The following is a 16,906-nucleotide window of genomic DNA, read 5'->3' as shown; positions in this document are numbered from 1 at the left end:
TGTTAGATACTTAGTTTTTCTCCAGTTTTTCATAATGATAAATAATTATATTAATATATCTTTGTTTATATTTCAGATAATTTTCTAAACTTTTATTGCTGTGAATGGAATTATTTGATCAAAGAACACAAACTTTGTTTTTTTTAGCAGTCTCACTTTAAAATTTTTTAAATTTTAAAGTGTTAAATTCACAACTTTTTTTTTTTTTTTTTTTGCGATACGTGGGCCTCTCACTGCTGTGGCCTCTCCCGTTGCAGAGCACAGGCTCCGGACGCGCAGGCTTAGCGGCCATGGCTCACAGGCCCAGCCGCTCCGCGGCATGTGGGATCTTCCCGGACCAGGGTACGAACCCGCGTCTCCTGCATCGGCAGGCAGACTCTCAACCACTGCGCAACCAGGGAAGCCCTTAAATTCACAATTTAAATTCACAATTAAGTGTGCAATTCAGTGACATTAGGTATATTTACAGTGTTGTGCAGTCATCACTGCTGTTCATTTTCAGGACATTTTGTCATCCCAAGCAGAATCTCTGTACCCATTGAACAATAGCCCCATTCCTTCCTCCCCCAGTCCCTGGTAACCTCTATTTTACTTTCGGTCTCTATGAATTTGCCCATTCTAGGTACCTCATAAATGGGATCATACAATTTTTGTCCCTTTGTGTCTAGTTTATTTCACTTAGCATAATATGGACATTTTTTAGGTTCTTGGTATGTATTGCCAAATTTCTTTCCAGAGAACCACTTAATAAGAATGCCTGCTTACTTACATGAGAAAATACACTGTTCCTTCTTTAATCATTAACTTCTCAATCAAAACCCTAGATTAAGTTATCTCTCCAGGAAAGTATGATAGCTTCTTTGCCATTATTATATAAAATCAATATTTGGGAGAGGATGGAAGGAGAAAGTGGCGTGGGTGGGAGTGTCAGTGTATGAAGGTCGCATTTGCTAAAATGAAAGGTCAATTCCCCTCAATTCCCCGTGTATAAAATGGGGATGATGGCACTTTCCCCATCTGCCCTACAGGAGCTGAATGGCCTAAAGTTCCCAGTTGAAATTAATTACTTTTGTGGCCAGGATCTTCAGAAGGGTAGGATATAGAGAAGGAGAATTGGCTTTCCTTTCCCACAAAAATCAGGGTCCTAGCTCTTAGCAGTTGGCTAGACATACTGGAAATGTTAGCTCCTTCCTGGTGAATCTTCTCTCTATAAGCAAAAGGGAAGGAGAGACCCCTATGATGTGGTGATGGGGGTGTGTTTAGCAGCAGAAATAGTGGGGCTTCCTTTGCTTTCATATTATCATTGTAACGTGTGAGTGGGAGCTACATTGCTCGTCCAAGTCACTGAAGGACAGTAGGAACTGGATCTGTTTCCCATTAGTTGAAATTAAAGAGACAAGGAAGATGATGAATAGCACATAAGAAACTCTTTAGAGTAGTGTCCTAACCAAGAAGTAGAGGAGTGTCTTTTGACTTCTTTTGAGTGTTTTGGATTCTTTTCTTCAATATTATATACCAGACCTGTACTGCATATACTTTATTTTAAAATGAGCCACACTGTCTAAGATAGCCACACTCTAGTCAATTGGACAACAGTTAATCTCATTATGAAACTTTTCTTTAGGTGTTAAATGTGAGTTATTGTTTTGTTTAGGCCCAGGTATAAATCTTTTTCGTTTTGCAGGCCACGTAGTTGCAACTACTCACCTTTGCCATTGGTGAACTGAAGTAGCTATAGACAATACATAAATGAATGGGCATGGCTGTATTCCAGTAAAACTTGATTTACAGAATTGGGGCAGCTTGCCCTCAGGCCATAGTTTATTGACCTCTGGGTAGTGGAAAATACTTTAGATAGTCAGAAGGCCTAGCTTTGATGGGAAGTTGTTCAAAAATTTAGCTTTGATGTCTGCTACTTACTAGCTATGTCACCTTAGCCTCTCTGAGTTCTCTTGTTTAAATTCAAAATGGTAATACTTTCCATTAAAAATAAGAATGACTAATTACACATATGGATATTTAACTTTTCTGGAAATCAGGAAAATGTAAATTAAAACAATAGTATACTGTTTTCTATCCTTTATATTGGTAAAATAGAAAATAACATCTATTGTTGGAAGGGTGTCGAAAAGGGAAGTTTTATGTTCTGTTGGTGGAACTATAAATTGGTATACCTTTTTGGATGCTAATTTGGGTACCTGTCAACATTTAACATGCACAGACTTCATCAGTTCCAATTATTGGTACATATCCTAGAGAAATATTAGCTTGTATGTAAAAAGAGGTTCACCAGCATTATTGATGGAGCATTCTTTGTCATGACAAAACACTATGAACAACCTAAATATTCAAACATAGCAAAATGAGAAAATAAAGTGGCACAACCTTACCGTGGCATTTTTCATGAGCTCTTAAAAGTATGAGGAATCCATTATATACTAATAAGAAACAGGTCAAAAATTTTTAAGTGAAAAAGTCAAGTTGCAGGGGCTTCCCTGGTGGCGCAGTGGTTGAGAGTCCGCCTGCCGATGCAGGGGACACGGGTTCGTGCCCCAGTCCGGGAAGATCCCACATGCTGCGGAGCAGCTGGGCCCGTGAGCCATGGCCGCTGAGCCTGTGTGTCCAGAGCCTGCGCTCCGCAACAGGAGAGGCCACAACAATGAGAGCCCCGCGTACTGCAAAAAAAAAAAAAAGTCAAGTTGCAGGACAAAGTATACAGTATGACAACAGGTAGGTAGACCAAACACACTCTTTGTCTACACACATACGTGTATACATATGTATATGTATGTATACATATCTATGTGTATCTATACATACATGTATATATACATATATGTATGTGTGTGTGTGCATGCTTAGGAAAATTCTGAAAGGTTATACAGCAAACTTATAACAGTGGTACCTCTGAGGAGGGGAGGGCCATTGGCAAATGTGGGTTAAAGTTTGGTGAATGGGGAGTTTTGCATTTTACTCTGTGTACTTCTGTATTATATTATTTCATAGTGATCATGTATTCTCTCTCCTTCCCACTAGTTTGGATTGCTGGTGGGCTTGTCTGCACTTGTCAGGGTCAGGAGTGTGACACAGTAGGATTAATTCCCCAATCCAGCTCTGCCCACGTCAGTTGAGTTGGAAGCAGCTGCCGAGACCAGAACAAGGAGTGCATGGATGAGGGGGTGGGCGGGCACTGTGCGCAGGTGGCTGGGAGAGGCGGCCAGACAGGCCAATTCTAATTTACCAACAGTAACCATCACATGTCGCGTCTTGACATTCTCCAGATTGCTTTGTTCTCGGTTATCACACGGGGCCCTGAGAAGAATTCTGTGAGCAAGCAAGGCACGGATGATGATAGGAAAAGAAGCAGTCAAAACGTGGGACAACAAGGAAAGCGTGTGTGTAGAAATAGTTTTTTTGTTTCATTTAAAAAGAAATATGTACAGGGATATTCATTACAGCACTGTTTGAAATGCTAACATTGGAAATAGCCATGTCCATCAATAGGAAAATATGTGAACACATTATGGTATATCCTTTATATGTACTGTTATTATACAGTTTTTTAAAAGTATGAGTTATAATTTTATTTACTGATCCTTGGGGGGGATGTTCATGATCAATTATTAAGTGAGAAAAATAAGTTGCAGAGCAATGTTAATATGTAAGCCTAGCTTTTGAAAAATAGAGAACAATAAAAAGAATCCTCTTAAATATAAAAATATATTTGTGCTTATGTTTTTGGGGGGACTTGGAGGCTGAGAGAGTACTAATTTTGTTTTTTATCTAACTTTGTATTGCTTCATTGGTTTTAGAGAACAAGGAATATAAACTTGTCTAAGTAAAAATTGAAGTTTCCTAAACAGTTTTTCATCTTAATTTTTAAGAGGTGCTTTAATTATTTTTAGTGAGTTAATGAAATAAAGAATTATGAAAGTAAAAACAGAGTTATCCTGTAAATCTTCTCTTGGGTTTAGTGGAGGTATCTGGGTAGTGGAAAGAGAACCCAGGAGTAAGGGAACCAATTTTGTAGTCGTAGTTCTAAATTTTTTGATGTGTGAGCTTTAATTTAATAAGATCATTTAACAACTGTTAAACAAGGGCCTCTAAAATGAAGAGCTTGTACCAGGAGATGTTGATCTCCAAGGTCCTTCCTAGCCCTAACGTTCCACAGGTTTATGGTTCTACAGTTCTACAGTTGAACCACCTCTTGAGATTTTAGAACATTACATTTCATTTATTTTTAAATGGCTTTTATTGTTTTTCTTTTTTAAAATATTTATTTATTTATTTTTGGCCATGTTGGGTCTTCGTTGCTGCGGTGCGGACTTTCTCTAGTTGCGGTGAGTGGGGGCTACTCTTCGTTGCAGTGCACAGGCTTCTCACTGTCGTGGCTTCTCGTTGCGGAGCACAGGCTCTAGGCGTGCAGGCTTCAGTAGCTGTGGCATGCGGACTCAGTAGTTGTGGCTTGTGGGCTCTAGAGCTCAGGCTCAGTAGTTGTGGAGCACGAGCTTAGTTGCTCCGCGGCATGTGGGATCTTGCCCGGCCAGGGCTCGAACCTGTGTCCCTTGCATTGGCAGGCAGATTCTTAAGCACTGCGCCACCAGGGAAGCCCATCTTTTGTTATTGTTGTTTTTGCATTTTAACAGTCTAAAATTAGAATGCATTTTATAATTGGCATTGGCCATTTTTTCACATTTTTATTATCTCTGAAATTGAAATATCTTATCATTGATGATATAGGATAGTTCTACTTTTCAGTGCCAATTTCTTTTTCATTAACTATACTCTTGGCCCCTTCCTGGGGTTCCCTTTCTCCTAATCCCAGTGGGTGGATATGGTATTTGAGTGTGCAAGGATTTTGTGCTTATTTAACTGGTAGGTGTCCTATATGTAGCTGCTCCTTGGGAAGTTAGATAAATATGTATGTAGCCCTGAGGCATCCAACTTAAAGCTTCTGAATTTTGATTAGTCTCTATCATAATTTTGCCTGGTATTTGCTTTTTAAAGTATAACATAGACACAGAAAAGTTTATAAAGTATGTAGCTCCTGACTTTACAGAAAGTGAACACACCTGTGGATAACTAGTGCTATATCAAGAAATAGAACATTAGCAGCATCCCATGATGCCCTTCCAGTCATTATCCCCGTGCTGTTTTCTTTTTAAATGCAGTGAAAGTATACATCGGGATGGCTCATAATTATCTTGGGTGAGTCTGCTGGAAAGAGCTCCAGGTTTGGAGCCAGAGGATCAGAGTTGCATCGTGGTCCTGTTGCTTTTTAGTTGTGTGACCTTAGGTAAGGTACTTTTATGAACTTCATTTCTTTTTGATAAAATGAAAACAATAGTGTCTATCTCACAGAGCTGTTGTGATCTCACGTGAAATATTTTGTAGATGGAAAACACTGTCAGTGGTGAAAAGCTGTACAGAGCTGCTAGTCATTTTTGGTGAGGGACGTAGAGTCCCAAGCGGGAGATGATGTGAACCTCAAGTAAGAAGAGAAAATGAAGAAGTTTGTCTGATCCTCAAATCCATTCTCTTAACCACCTGTGTTATCTCCTTTTTTTGTTGACATTGTTGTAGTCACTAGTTTCTGTTAAATTCTCCAAAATGGAAATAACATATAAGACCTAAAAGGAATCCCTAAGGATTTGGAATTTCTCCCAAAGTCTCTCATTTCCTGTCTTAATGCTGGTGCCTCCTGGAGCTGTGTAAGGCAGAGGCTTTGGCCTAAGATTAACCAATTTCAATAGCAAATGAATACACCATCCCTTTACAGGCCTAAGAGGCAAGTGTGATCCCACCATAGACCCACTTCTGATTATAGTCACACTGTTACAAATGTGACCCAAATCTCTATCTCTAGCCTTCTGTATAAAGATTGCATCTGAAGAGGTTCACTTTAATGACATAATTTGAAACCTTTCATTCATTCAATAAATGCTTATCAGGTACCTTCTGTGTGCCAGGAGTTTTTTCAGTTCTAAGAATTCAGTGGTGAGCACACAGTATGTGAGTTCATGGAACTTATGGTAATAGGAAAAAGAGAAATTAATGAAATATAAAAAGATGTAATTAGAGACTATGAGTGCTATGAAGGAAAGGGTATGGTGCTGTGCATAGTAGGAACCTGACCTAATCTAGATGGTTAGGGAGAGTTTACATGGGGAGGTAACATTTGAGCTAAGATATGAAGGATAAGTTAGAATTAATCGGGTGAATAGGTAGGAAGAGAAAGCTTCAGGTAGGAAGAAGAGCCTGGACAACACTAGACCACACGAGGAAGTAACTTTTTACTAATGAATTTTCAGCCTCTAATAGTAGCTACATTTATCTCTGTACCAGGTACTGTGCTAAGCACTTTCTTTACACATACTATCTTGTGAATTCCTTATATCAACCCTCTGAGAAAGTATTATTCTTTTTTTTTTTAATAATTGTAATACTTTATTACTGAAGGTTATTTACATAGTGTTTAAGGCACAATAAAAAATAAATTACAGGGCTTCCCTGGTGGCGCAGTGGTTGAGAGTCCGCCTGCCGATGCGGGGACATGGGTTCGTGCCCCGGTCCGGGGGGATCCCGCATGCCGCGGAGCGGCTGGGCTTGTGAGCCATGGCCGCTGAGCCTGCGCGTCCGGAGCCTGTGCTCCGCAGCGGGAGGGGCCACAACAGTGAGAGGCCCGCGTATCGCAAAAAAAAAAAAAAAAAAAAAATAAATTACAATACAAAAGTTCTCTTCAAGTAAAAGACACCGAGCAGCAGGGCTGTATCAACCCTTGAATATTTAGCCAAAAGCCACCGGTTTTGCTGGGAACACCTTCCATGAGTTTTCAACTACCTCTTTACACTTATGGAACATCACCCAGGCCATCTGTTTGAAGAAATACCCAGTTACTATATTTTCAAAGGTTGAATTATAGAGAAAAATAGAAAATGTGAAAGATAATATAGACTTTAAATGTAATTTTTAGTTTCAAAACTGGGTACTGAAACTGTACTTTTTTAGACAGTATAAAAGGCAAAATGACAGGTATGGAATGCATTTCAGAATCAAGGTCCATATGTAAATTATACCAGGTTTTCTTTTAGTATTGGAAAAAATATCAAAGTTCATCATCTTTAAATACAGATAAACTATTTGGAAATTCCAGTTCGTTAAAAGAAATAACATCTTCAGCCTAGTTGGTGAAAACTGAAAATATCAAGCTGTAAACATGGGGGGGTAGGGGGTAGGGGGAGAGGTTCCTAAACGTTTAGGTGTTTTCTATTCCTCAAATAAGTGCTGCAGTAGCTTAAGTTTGGAAAGACACTGGGAGACCAGACACTTCTTTAAAAGCACTCTTCTTTCCATGACCCACTTATAAAGTTTGTTTTATCTACTAGTATAAGAGAAAAAAAATAATAAAGTTGGTTGTTGGTTTCATTCTGTTAGTTTTGGTATTTCTTTGCCCCCACACCAAATCCTCCCCCCAAATAAGCAACTGAATTAAAAAATAAATAAAAGAAAAAAAATTAAATAATCTCTTCCAGTTCTCAGAGCTTTGTATAACACTATACAAAATTATTATCATTTAGGGTTGATGTTTTTCACTAGCCCTAAATTTTTAAATTGTAATATACTCCTTCAGAAACCTTCATTTAACTGCTTAATGATTCCAGTCTACAAATGAGCATAGATTTTGCTCTATTGTTATAAATAATTGAATTGGGGGAAAAACTATAGTAAGCTAAACTTCACTGCTCGTGAAAGATCTGAACTGTTGATTGCTTGTCACAGCACAGAAAAAAGGTGACGAGCAATTCATCTTGAGGTGGTATTTGGCAATCTATTAGCATTTATGTAACCTTCCCTAGTTACTCTGTGGTTTAGACTTGTACTACTGTAAACCTTGGATCAATTGACCAAAAACAAAAACCTACCATCTAGGGTATTGAAAGAAATTCAATAAAATAATACGTGTCCCATACTTCAGGAGAGCCATGAAAATCAAACTGTTCTTTAACAGTTTGAATTTAGAATTTTCTGTTAATCACTGAAAAACAGTTGGGAGAATTAGCTCACCTTTTGAGAGTGTGAGAAGGAAAGAGTAAACATGTTAACTTTAGTAGCAAGAATGCTGCTCTAAGGAAACTAATATATTAAAGGAAATGTTATGACAGACAAAGTTGACTTTTATCCCATTTGATGCCAATATATGTATATACAAGTCATAATCCACAAGGAGCGTTTAAGGGCAAAAATGTAGCTTCCTAGTATATAAAAGCTAATGGGCATTTGAAAAAAATACAGTATTAGTACTCTGAAATTAAATAAAACCTTAGTAACAGGGCTGTGTGTGTGTGAGTCTGGTGGTATCTGCTCAAGAAGGGCCCTTTGCTGGCTCCAGAGGAACGTTGCTTGTCTACGTGGTTATATACTGCAGAGCTGGTTGGAAGACAGGTCACAACTGGAAAAGCCAAAGAAAAGCTTCCATTAACTCCAACTTGTCTCCGGGTTTTTGTTCTTGGAAATCTTCAGCTTCCATCTAATAATGTTAGTCTGTGTCTTCTAAGTAAGCAGAAGCCTTTTTTTCTTGGTTGAGCTTTTCTTCTTCTTTTCAGTGTGCACGACTCTGAGCTGGATCTCCCCTATCAGCCCATCAACATCAGGTGGGTTCTTCACCTGGCAGGTGTATGTCCCATTGTCATCAAACTGTAGCTTCCAGAGGAGGATGGAGACATCATACCGCTCAGGGTTCCCATCCCAGACCACCCAGTCCTTGAAATGCCCACTCATGGGTCTGAAGGGATCCACGTGGTAGTAGAAAACAAACTGCTTAGACCCCCATCTTGAGGACAGAAATTCCAGGTCACTGTTAGAGCATCACCCACAGGGGCAAAGCTGGAGAAAGTGCATTTTAACTGAACATCTGTCCCATTGAGAGCCTCCAGCACATGGGGGGTGTAAATTTCCACAGCTGCTATTGGCCAAAGAGAAACTGGAGAACACTTATACCACAGAAGTCTACCCACTGGAGCGAAGGCTCCGAGCCCCACGCCAGGCCTCCCAACCTGGGGGTCCGGCAACAGGAGGAGGAATTCCGAGAGAATCAGACCTCGGAGGCTAGCGGGATTTGACTGCAGGACTTCCAACAGGACCTGCTAGTATTGGAGGGTCCCCTGCAGAGGCGGGGAATGGCCGTGTGTCACCGTGAGGACAAGGACACTGGCAGCAGAAGTTCTGGGAAGCACTCCCCAGCATGAGCCCTCCCAGAGTCTGCCACCAGCTCCACCAAAAAGCCGGGTAGGCTCCAGTGCTGGGTCGCCTCAGGCCAAAAAACTGAAAGTATTATTCTTATTCCCATTTTACAGATGGGGAACCTGGGAGCACAGGGAAGCTAAATAACTAGTCCAAGCTTGCACAGCTAGTAAGGTCTAGAGCCAGGATTTTAGGGAGGCTGTCCAACTCCAGACCCCATGCTCTTAGCCATTATGCTGTATTGCCTTCCTCCTATTTCTCACCATTCTAGCCTGTACTTCATACCGACTGGAACATAGATCTGATCTATATTACTCCCCTTTACTTCTTCCCTTTAGAAACCTTGGTTGTTTCCCATCGCCTACAGGATAAAATCTGAATTCCTTAGTGTGATGTAAGTACCTCACAATTTAGTACTAGTTGGCCTCATCATCTGCTACACCTTACTAAATCTGCATGCCATTGCTCAAATGTAATAAGCTCTGTCTTTGCACATGCTGTTCTCCCTGCTAGAATGCTTTTTTTTTTTTTTTTTAACTTTTGGGAAGCCCTACTCATCCTACTCATACTTTAAGTACTCCGCTTAAATGTTACTTCCTCGGTAAAGCTTTCCTCATCATCCCTCCTGAGTGAATCAGTCCCTCACAGCTCCTGTAAAACAGTAACTCCTGTGTTCCTCTTCTGAAGTCTTTCACCAAAGCAAGAATCCTAGAGGTTTTTTCTGCTCCCCACCTGTCCCACACTCCCGTATCCTAAGAGCTTGGAGTCTACCTCCGCAATGCCTTTTAAATATACCTTTCTTTTTAGTTCCTACTGCCCTTGCCTGACAGCAGCAGTTTTGTCTCTGCCACTACGATTGCCGCCTAACTCGATGTTCTGCCTCTGGACTCAATGTCATGCCAGATTCATCTTTTCCCAAAGCACATACAAGTATGCCATTCTCCTGCTCAGAACCCTTCAGCACCTCTCAGTGCTCTTTAGTAAGTCACTCCTGGTCTCCACTAGACTTTCCAGTGTTCTCTCACCTTCCTTTCAACACTACCCGAGGCCATGTTCTTTGGGCTCATGTTTAGGTGAGTTATAGGTATGTTTGTTTCTACACAGGATCTTGAGCCTGTCTAATTCATCTTTGAGTCCCCAGCACAGTATTTATAGGTGTTTCTTTCATGTTTATAGTCGAATGTCCCTGATTAAATTTCATTAACTACAAGTAAAGAGTAACATATCTTATGCATTTTCGAGACTTTGTATTACAAATAGTTTTTTTTAAAAAAAGATTTGGTCCTAAAGGGAGGAAGTTTTTAGGAAAATTGCTTGTGAGGAATTTTGTACTTTTCAGTGATGCCAGAGACATGGGATGTTATTTTATCGACTGCAGTTCAAGTTACTTAGTATCTTTAAGGATGGAGAAAATGATTCCTGCCTTGCCCATTTCAGGAGCTGTAGGAAAAACAATTTGAACAAGGATTTCCTAAGTGCTTTGTATGAATAAAAGGCTATGCTCTTTCGGGGACTGTGAAGCAGGGAAGGTCCCGGCTGGGAGAAGGACGTTGGATCTGATCGTCCTCCCAGCCTTTCGACCCTCCCCCAAAGCCCCTTAATAGAATGACTTGATCAAAAAAAAAAAAAAAAAAGGCTATGCTGATGAGAAAGGTATAGGATGTAGCTGAGTTGGGCTGGAGAGAGCCATGGATTTAGACTTGAGTTCTGGTTCTGCAACCTTGGTGGTTGACCTTGAGGCAGGTATTGTCTTCTTTTTGAGGCTTAGGTTCCTAGTTATAAAATTGTAATAAACATGCTTGCCTTTTAGGGTTCTAAATTTAGGGGGGATTAATTGAGATGTGAGACATAGCCTTCTTTAAATCCTTGAAGTCTGTTAAATAGTTAGGGTTTTTTTTTAAATTTTTTATCATGACCATGTTAGACATTAGTCCCATTTATTTTACTTATTGGTAACATATTGCCAAGTTTGGTTCTTGAGTCAATCTGGCATCCTTTTCAGAAATCCAGCCCCTATTAATATTTGTATTTGTTCATTTCTATCAGTGGTTAAAGTCATCCTGGTGTGGTAGAAGGAGAAATGGATTTGAACCAGAAAAACAGAGGTTTCAGTGCTATGTAGGAGGTGGAGATATGGAAGATAGAGCGAGGAAGAGGAAGACAGAGAAAGAGAGAGTGGGAGAGAGGGAGAGAAGGGAAAAGAGAGAGATGTCCTCTGAGTTTTGTGGCTACTTAAAGCCTGTTTGAAACAAACCAGATCCTGGGCAGGGTCCCTGTTCTCCAAGCTTATGTTCTGAAATCACAAGTTGTCTCAAATTGGCAGGCCTTGCTCAGGCATACAAATAAGTTGTAAAATTTCTGTCTTGGGCTTCCGTGGTGGCGCAGTGGTTAAGAATCCTCCTGCCAGTGCAGGGGACACACAGGTTCGAGCCCTGGTCCAGGAAGATAACACATGCTGTGGAGCAACTAAGCCTGTGCGCCACAACTACTGAGCCTGCACTCTAGAGCCCACGAGCCAGAAAACTACTGAGCCCGCATGCCACAACTACTGAAGCCCGCGTGCCTAGAGCCCGTGCTCCACAACAAGAGAAGCCACTGCAATGAGAAGCCCACGCACATCAATGAAGACCCAACGCAGCCAAAAAAATAAATTAATTAAAAAAAATATTTCTGTCTCAGTCAGAAGATAGGAAATCTTCAGCAAAGTTGTCACGTGTATTCCCTCATGGATGTAAGGGGGGAGTAGAAGACCATTAAGGTCTCTTTCATCCTTGAGATTCTGTGATTTGTTGACCGGGTATAGAAAGCTGCTTTTCTTTAGGCTGTTTAGATAAATGTAATTATAAATTGCACTTTCTCTGTGGCTTTTATTTTATTTTTTAAAATTATTTTTTATTTTATTTTTAAATTTATTTTTGGCTGCGTTGGGTCTTCGTTGCTGTGCGTAGGCTTTCTCTAGTTGCCGCGAGCGGGGGCTACTCTTTATTGTGGTGGCGCGCGCGGGCTTCTCATTGCGGTGGCTTCTCTTGTTGCGGAGCACGGGCTCTAGGCGTACGGGCTTCAGTAGTTGTAGCACACAGCCTCAGTAGTTGTGGCTCGTGGGCTCTAAAGCACAGGCTCAGTAGTTGTGGCTCACGGGCTTAGTTGCTCCATGGCATGTGGGATCTTCCTGGACCAGGGCTCGAACCCGTGTCCCCTGCATTGGCAGGCGGATTCTTAACCACTGCGCCACCAGGGAAGCCCTACTGCAAGATTTTTGTTGTTGAGAATGGTGTCCTGGAGAAAGAAATCATGGGAAATTTTTGGAGATACTTTAGATATGATCTGACCCTCACCTTTTACTGAGACCCAAGGTAGGGCAAGTGCCTTGCGTAAAGCCACAAATACAGTCTGTGGCTGATACAGAATTTACCTCTGGGGCTTCCAACAGCAAACCTAGTGTGTTTTCCATCATTAGCAAGGCTGTCTCCAGGAGTTGCAAATCTTTACATTAAAACTGTTCCTAGGGAGCGGCTGGGCCCGTGAGCCATGGCCGCTGAGCCTGCGCGTCTGGAGCCTGTGCTCCGCAGCCAGCGGGAGAGGCCACAACAGTGAGAGGCCCGCGTACCGCAAAGAACAAAACAAAACAAAACAAAACCCTGTTCTTTTAGTTTCTTTTACCTTATCATCAGTTCTGTGTTTGTGAGCAAACACTGTGCTAGATATGTTGCCTTTAGGGACAGAGCCATTTGCTCCTCTGTGACGATGAAAAAGGGTGACAGGTTCTTAGGCGTTTTGTAGAAAGACGTTCTTGAGGGAGAACGGAGTAGAGCCTCTTGGATGTCATAATGAATCGTCTCTGGGTTTTGATTTACCCTCTGCTTTTCTCCCCAGAAAGATCAGGCTTACCAACACTGCCTCATTACTTTGCCATTACCCTCTGGAGAGGGAGAATGAGGCCTGGTAAATAAGCTCCAGGTCAGGGTTCTGAAATATTAGTCCTTCCCTCCAGCCAATGGCATCTCCTGCAGCCTTCTTTCTCCATGGCTTCTCACCTTTGAGGTATGTCAACATCTCTTCTAATAGAAGACTCTCCTTCTGTGCTTGCTGCCTCAGAGGAGTTTTTGTCCTTGAATGTTTGTAAAGCTATTGCATCTTCAGAAAAAAAGCCTTTAGTGGTTACTTTTGAAATTGGAACTGTTGAATGTTTTTGATTAAACAGTTGATTTTTATTAGGAGGTAGAGGTACAAGGCTTCTTTGAGCCACTGAGAATGTGCTACCTTTTTTTCACTCATTCAATGATTGCTTATTCAAGAGCAGTAGACAATAGTGCAGAGACCGGGTAGATAACTCACTACTTATGTGACTAAGTCACTTAATTCCTGAGCCTCAGATTTCCTCATCTTTAGAAATAAAACCCACCTTATAGATTGTCCTGAGAGTTAGATGAAATGACCATGTAAGTGTAAGAGGATGGGACCTGGGCTCAAGGTGGGCTCAAATTTTGCCTCTAACACTTACTCTTTGTGACCTTAGGCAAGTTATGTAATCTTTCTAATTCTCAGTTTCCTTTTCGGTAAAATAGTGATAATCATAGTATTTTGGGTTATTGTGTCACTGGGTTATTATTAGGATTAAACGAAATAAAGCTCGGAAGTGTTTAGCGTAGTGTCTGGCACATACCAAGTGCTCGTTAAATATTAGCTATTAATTACAACAGTAACAGCAACAATAATGTTAGTCTTTATGTATTTATTATGCTAGGACCTCAGGTGGCAGAGGGAGGAGGGACTAGAAGGCATTGCATAGGGTAATGGAACCCTAAGAATTTTTTTCCTGCCAGCTTTCCTCGTGGGAGGGCCTGTAGGGACTGAGAGAGAGGCTCTCATTGGCCCTTAGCCTACAGCTTCCTATGGTGAAAGCTTCCCTTCCAGGCTGGTGGGCTGAGGTAGGAGGTTCAGAGGGACTTCAGAAGATAGTGAGAAGACCAGTCAGGCAGGGTGGAGGGTTTGGGTAAGGGCAGTAGATGACTCTGGAAGGTAAGACCGGGGTCAGGTCATAGATGGCCTTGAAGGCCAGACAAATTATTTGTATTAAGAACCACCCCTTCCAGAACTGTCTCAGGGGAATCTCTCACTTCCCATCTTCTGTTTAAACTTACAAAATTTGTAATACACTTAAAATTATAACATTTACATTTTAAACAAGAATAATAAAACACCCATACACCATATACCACCCAGCTCAGAAGATGTAATATTACCAGGCCCTTTGAAACACCCTGTGCATTCTGCACCCATCACCAACCCCCTCCAACCTCTCTCTGAAGCCTATTCCAAATTTTGTGTTATGTGTCATTTTCTTTCCCTTCTTTCTTTTTCTTTCACTCTCTCTTTTAAAAATGGTTTTACCACTCTTATCCCTTTTAGTCGTTTGGACAGTGAGCTAGGGCTGTGGAATCCAGCAGGAGCCATGTGGCCTGCCTACTGCCTGGCTAGGCTGGGAGGAGGGGTGGGGAAGTTCTGCTGGCTGGCTGCCATGGGGGGGGGGGGGGGGGGTGGCTCTGTGGTGGGGGAGGGAGAGGCTGGGGAAACTGCCCCCTCCCCCCGCTCAGAAGCTTGGCAACTCTGGTGGACAGGTTCCAGAGGAGAGTTCAGAGCCTCTGAGGCTGCACAGCTGGAAGCTGTTGCCTTGAGTTTAGAGCCAAGGGAGGGTGGGGGGAGAACCTCTTGTATTCTTTTGAGACACAGTATCAATTCTTTCATGTGCTAGGGAGCAGCAGGGCTGACACAGTGCCAGATGTGGCCAGGGTGATTTGAGCAGGCCTGCCTCCTCTTTTCACCCCATACCTTTTTTGGAGTGTTGATCGTGCCTGTCATTAAATTATGTTTGCCACCTTGCTTTTCTATAAAAGCTTTGGTTTTTGCTTTGCCTTTACTTTCCTGGTGCATCTTTGAATACCAATAGCGATTGCTAACCACAGACTGCAAGTGATACCATAGGAATAGGATACAGGGCCTGCCTGGGAGAAGAAGCCGGGGCATGGGAGGTCTCTGCAGCAATGGACCTTGGTCTGACCCCCTCCACAGTATCTCCACCACTCACCACGGTCGTTCTCTGGTGGCCAGAAGGTTGAATTTGGAAGCCTTCCATCCAGATGTAGTTCAATGGAACAGATTCAAGGAGCCCTAGTGTGCTAGGTACTATGGGGGATCATAGAGAGATGGAACTGGTTATGCCCTTGAGGAATTTACATTCTAGATGTGAAAACAAGACTTCCCTGCATATACAGTTAAGTCAGTACCAGTGACAAATGCAGAATATAGACACATTTTTCTGATCACCAATGTAATACATGGTTATTAAAATTAAATTCAAACATAAAAAGAAACATATATTGTAGAAAGTCCCCTACAATCTAACTCCTCCCCAAGAACCACCGTTATCCGTTAATATTTGAGGTGCTGACATTTAAGCTGACCTTAAAGTAAAATCCATAGAGGCAGACTGATGGAAGGAAAGCAAGCATCCTGAGGATCTAATCTTTTTCAGGAAGGAGCACCCCACTAGCTTCCCTGACAAATGGTGAGCCAACTTATGCTTGGACACCTTGGTGACAAGGGGCCAAAATGCCTAAGTAGGAATTAACCTTTGGTAAGTACCACCCTGTGCCTTATATGCTAGCCAAAGTGTTGGGCATCTTATAGATGTGATTTAATCCTCATCACAATCTTATAAAATATCTTTATCCTTGTTTTACAAATAGGAATACTGAGACTCAGAGGTTACTTGCCAGGGTGACAGAGCAGCAAGTGGTATCAGTCCTGCCATTCACGAGCTGTGTGATCTTGGGCAAATTATTTTATCTCGGTGGCTCAGTTTCTTCACTGTAAAGATGAGTGATAATAGTATCTACTTTACAAAGGGAGTTTTTCAGATTTATGAGTTAACACACATTAGGCCAGCAGAACAGTGCTTGGTGCACAGTATGTATTCAGTCAGCATTAGCTGCTATCTATTGCACCTTGTTTTCTCTCTTGTTCTAACATGATCCCTAGCGTTTTTACACTTATTTTAATTCTATATATGGCCTCTCTGTCCTCCCTGCCATCCCTCACACTTTCTTTGTTATAATTCCTTCCTCTGCTTCCAGTCATTCCCTTCTCTTCATCCTGTCTCCACCGTGTCTCTCATTCCCCTTCTTTGCACTTTCTCTTACCTTACCCCCCAAGTCCTCATCACCTGTCTCCTGCCTGTTGTGGCAGCCTTCTGACCCACCTCCCTGCTGCTAGTCTCATTCATTTATATACCAGAATAATTTCTCATAGCACACTTCTCATCACACCACATCTCTATGCTAAAAACAAACAACAAAATGAACGTCCAGATTTCAATTCGATTTCTTGAAGTTTAAGATTCTCCAGCTCTTACCCCAGTTCCCTCTTCAAGTCTGTTCCTCCACTACTTCCACACCTTCTCTCTGCTTTCCCTTCTTCCTTACTTCTCTCTCCATTTCCATCTGGGCAAGTTCTACCTATGTGTTTTTTTGTTTGTTTTTTGTTTGTTTGTTTGTTTGCGGTACGCGGGCCTCTCACTGTTGTGGCCTCTCCCGTTGGCCTCTCCCGTTGCGGAGCACAGGCTCCGGACGCGCAGGCTTAGCGACCATGGCCCACGGGCCCAGCCACT

The 16,906-nt window shown here is 41.8% G+C and overlaps 1 protein-coding gene and 1 pseudogene across 1 annotated transcript in view; one reads left to right on the top strand and one right to left on the bottom strand.

The window, feature by feature from the left end:
- The window catches only part of NUMA1 (nuclear mitotic apparatus protein 1), a 73,783-nt gene that overhangs the window by 18,580 nt on the left and 38,297 nt on the right, over positions 1-16,906 (top strand). The gene's annotated exons all lie outside the window — the stretch shown is intronic.
- LOC113624665 (myelin protein zero-like protein 2 pseudogene) lies at positions 7,497-10,292 on the bottom strand (annotated as a pseudogene).

Source organism: Aethalodelphis obliquidens, unplaced genomic scaffold (genome assembly GCF_003676395.1).
Source record: "Aethalodelphis obliquidens isolate GAN/ISIS:26980383/991018 unplaced genomic scaffold, ASM367639v1 scaffold14, whole genome shotgun sequence".
NCBI lineage: Eukaryota > Metazoa > Chordata > Mammalia > Artiodactyla > Delphinidae > Aethalodelphis > Aethalodelphis obliquidens.
Note: the sequence above shows the minus strand (reverse complement) of the source record. Positions and strands in the feature narration are given on the sequence as shown.